The following is a 4,471-nucleotide window of genomic DNA, read 5'->3' on the forward strand; positions in this document are numbered from 1 at the left end:
CGCTTTGGGAGCGAGCGCACCCTTCTGAGTGCGTGTTTGATTTTTTGCAGCACCTCCTTACTTCCAACAGTTATCTTCTCTCCTCTAGCTACATTCTCTCCTTAAGTAATTTCTAGCCTCTCAACTTAATTTTTGCCTCCATGAATTTATTATATTTTCCCTCAACTTATTTTGAAAAATTTCGAGCTTACTGAAAAGCAGGAAGAAAGTGAACACCTAAATGCTCTTCAATGAAGTTCACCATTTGCTAGCAATTTACCAACATTTGTGTGCACACATTCTTTCTCACACTCCCCTACACACTTTTATTATTATTATTATTTGCCGAAGCATTTGAAAACTAGTTTCAATCAATATACTTCTCCTTAAAGCTTTAGGATATATATATCCCAAGATCGTAGTAAAGATTTTCTTAAAAAACTATAATACTAGGGCTGGGGTTGTGGCTCAGTGGTAGAGCGTTTGCCTAGCATGCACAAGGCACTGGGTTCGATTCCCAGGCACCACATAAAAGATAAATCAATAAAATAAAAGTTAAAAAAAACTATAATACTATCATTTTGTCTAAGAAAACTGGCAATAGGACTAGGGCTATAGCTCAGTGGTACCACACATGCTTAGCATGCATAAGACCCTGGGCACCACCCACCCCAAAGAAAAAAGGAAGGAAGAAAGAAAAAAAAATGAACACAAACTAATATCATCTAACATGCAGTCCATATCCAAATTTCCCCAGATCTCTAAAATATGACTTTCTAGAGAAGTTTTTCTTTTTAATCCAAGACCCCAACCCAATTAAGATTCACCTATTGCATTTAGTCACTATCTTTCTATTCCCATTTATTGTAGGATAAATAGACTCTTCGTCTTTATTTATTTTTTGCTTCATAACATTGACTTCTTTGAAGAGTCTGCTCTTGTAGAATGCATTGTCCATCAGTGGTTCTCAACCAGGGCAATTTTGCCCCCTAGGGGACATTTGACAATGCCTGGAGACATTTTTTGGTTGTCACAACTATGAAGGTGCTACTGTCATCTAGTGGGAAGAGACCAGGGATGCTGCTAAGCATTCTACAATGCCCAAAACAGTCCCTACAATTATGCAGTCCAAAATGTTGTTAATGAGCACCACATTGTCTTTCTTTGAGTGGAAGAACTCAAAGAAATGTGTGAAAAGACTTTGCTCTTTTGGGTGACTTTGCTCTTTTGGTGGAGGAAGCGCCACTGGAAATTGAACCCAGGAACACTTTACCACCAAGCTACATCCTTTTATGTTATTTAAGTTACTTTGTTTTATGTGTGGTACTGGGGACCTAGAAGTGTTTTACTACTGAGTTACATACATAGCCTATTATTTTGGGGGTAGGGGCAGTGCTGCAGATCGAATCCAGGAACTTATGCACGCTAGACAAGAACTACTACTGAGTCACATCCCCAGACTCCATATTAGGGTAAAAATCAAAATGAAGTCACTCACCCTAAAAGTTCCAAGCTGAAACCAAGCTGTTTATTTGACCTTCCAAGAAATTAGGATTACGGAGATAACGGCCACATTTCCCAAACAGACTGGTTTCAGTTGGCATGATACAAAAGAAGTTACCTGAAATAACCTGAGGTTAAACAATCAGTTATTTCTCTATTGTTCTATCTTCCTGCCCCACCTTGCAAGGAAAATAAATTTGAAATGACCAATCTGCTTTTTATTTCTCCTCCTCCTCCTTGGGAGGCTGAGACAGGAGAATTGAGTTTAAGTCCAGCCTGGGCAATTGAAAGAAACCCTGTCTCAAAATAAGATTTAAAAAGGCTGAGATGTAGCTCAGTGTTAGAGCACTTGAGGTCCTGAATTTGATCGCCAGTACCACATACATACCCAATGAAGGGAAAGTGAGGAACGAGAGCAAGAAAGATGGAGACCAGGCAGAGATACACACAAGAGTTTATTTGTCAGAGCTGACAAATAAAGGCCATCTCTCTATAGCAGAGAGAGGCAAAACAGGCTTGGGTCCAGGACTTTTATGGGGTAGGCTCAGGAATCAGAGCTGAGCAGGTCCTAATGCAGACAGTTAGGGATTGGATTGGTATGAAGGAGTGGTGAGCCTTTCTCAGAAACGCCCTTGGGCGGGAAAGCAAAACTTTTTCCTTAAAATGGTGGCTGCCACTTAAGATGGCCGTCCATATGCTATACAAGAAACTTATACCCAAAATAAAGCCAACAAAGATTGTTAAAAAAAAAAGTCAGGGGTGCTGAAGTTGAGAAACAATACTAGAGACTTATCTGATTGCTTACTCATGATTAAATTAGTATCCAACTTTTTGTTCCCAGAGAAAATTATACAAATGACCAAATGGATTTTAGTGAATTTCATCAGGAGGCTCTTCCTGTCAAGTGTCCCTTTTGTTGGTCCCCAAGTCTGATCAGTTATTTAAGCAGGGACAACTCTATCTGTCCACTGCAAAGATATATCCTCCCCCTGCTTTTTTGCAATACTGGGGACCACCCCTTTTTATTTTTTGAGATAGGGTCTCAATAAGTTGCATAGGATTTTGCTTAATTGCTAATGCTGGCCTTGAACTCGAATTCTCCCACCTCAGTCTCTGAGTCACCAGCACTGCGAGACATTTACCTTTGTGTCCAGCTCCCATCTCCCCCTTTTAAGTAATCTGTGCAATAATACTTGGAGATATTGTGAGTATTCTATTGCCAAAATATATTTTTTTGCAATTTTCAGCATCTATCAATGATCCTTGCCTGAACCAACTATGACACTAATTGTTGTGTCTATGATTATTTGCTGGCACTCTTGTGTAAAGAAGAGTTTTCATTTGTTTTCTTCTTTGTCATTTTAGTATTACTATGGACTAATGGTAATTTTAAATTCAATATACTACAATAATTGTTACCAACATTATTCATTTTTATGCTCAAATCATCATTAATTTGGCCATTGGAATCACTTCAAATTGGCTTCTACATCTTTTTGACATTTGCCAATAGTCTTTGAGCACTTCTTTGCTTTCTGAAACAAAAATATGTCTCTGACTTACCTTCCACTTCCCCTGCACCTGCCCTGGAATCATCTATTTCATGATTTCTGTTAATAGAGCATGGTACTTAGGAACCAAGAACTGAGTGCTAGGTGTATTCGTTGCTATTAGGTATCATTATTTTCAGGCCTTTTCATTAGATAGAGCAAAAAATCACAAACTCAAAACCTAACTAAATGTATAAAAATCATAATTCAATGCCAATACCATAAATTCAAATCCAACAAATACCATTCCACCTTTATGCTTATACATTTGCTTTTTCCTTCTCCATCATGACAATCCTGGTTCTCAACAAAGTCAGTGTATTTTCTTACTAGCTCTATCCCATAATATCACAAAATATTAGTCCCTATAATAGCAATTTTTATTAGTTTCTGGTTTATCCTGAACTAATTTCCTTCCTTCCTTCCTTTCTTTCTGAATAAAAAATAATAGGCCAGGCTTGGTGATACATGCAATCCCAGTGACTTTTCATTTCTTGCAGGAGGACCCCAAGTTTGAGGCCAGCCTAGGCAACTTAGTGAGACCCTGTCTCAAAATAAAACATAAAAAAGACTAGGGATGCATCTTTGTGGTAAAACTCCCCTGAGTTCAAACCTATTTTATCAAAAAAAGAAATACAGAAAAAAACATTTCCACAGTGGTTGAGTAAATATCTCTGAAAATCTGCTGTTTCATGTGTATCTGTGTCCATGTGTAAGTGCACATTCTTCTGGGGATTGATCCAGGGCCTTGCATATGCTAGACAAGTGTTTTGCCACTAGACCTCACCCACAGCCCTCTGCTCTTCCATAGTAACAATAATGCTGGCAAAAATTGTCAAAGCCAACTTTCTCAAAGCTCTGGAAATTAATCAAACTATCACAAAAATTGGAAGAGGATTTATTCAAGAAAAACAGCTGAATCTAGGTAAGAACAGAAAGCTCTATGCTGTCTTAAGTTAGCCTAGTCCCATTCTTCTCTAATTTTGCAGTGATCTTGAAACTACCATACCTGTGAAAACCAGCAGTCGCTCAAGGGGGCAGAGTAGGCTTGAGCCTCCCCCTCAACTTGACATGCAAAGAATTGTCCCTATTTGATCTGTCTGATAGCCTGAAAACATCCATGAGTAAGATTTCTTTATCTATACTGACTCAGAGTTCAAACAGGCAAACATTCTATCCCCAGTGCATTTGCTGAAAAATAAAAAATCAGCTGCAACTGGTAATACCAATTGGGGTTAACAGGAAGTTTAACAAAGAGCTTGATTTTTTTTTTTTTTTTGGCGGTGCTGGAGATTTAACTCAGGGGTTCTTTACCACTGAACTACATCCCCAGCCCTTTTTATTTTGGGGGATGGAGTCTCATAAACTGCCAAGGTTGGCTTCAAACTTGTGATTCTTCTGCCTCAGCCTTGATTACAGGCATGTGGTGGCACCAACCT

At 38.6% G+C, this 4,471-nt stretch overlaps 1 non-coding gene across 1 annotated transcript; it reads left to right on the top strand.

The window, feature by feature from the left end:
• Positions 1 to 436: 436 nt before the first annotated feature.
• On the top strand, positions 437 to 508 carry Trnaa-agc. The gene has a single exon. It is a non-coding gene; the product is annotated as a tRNA-Ala (tRNA).
• The last annotated feature ends 3,963 nt before the right edge of the window (positions 509 to 4,471 follow it).

Source organism: Marmota marmota, unplaced genomic scaffold, assembly GCF_001458135.2.
Source record: "Marmota marmota marmota unplaced genomic scaffold, marMar, whole genome shotgun sequence".
Lineage (NCBI taxonomy): Eukaryota > Metazoa > Chordata > Mammalia > Rodentia > Sciuridae > Marmota > Marmota marmota.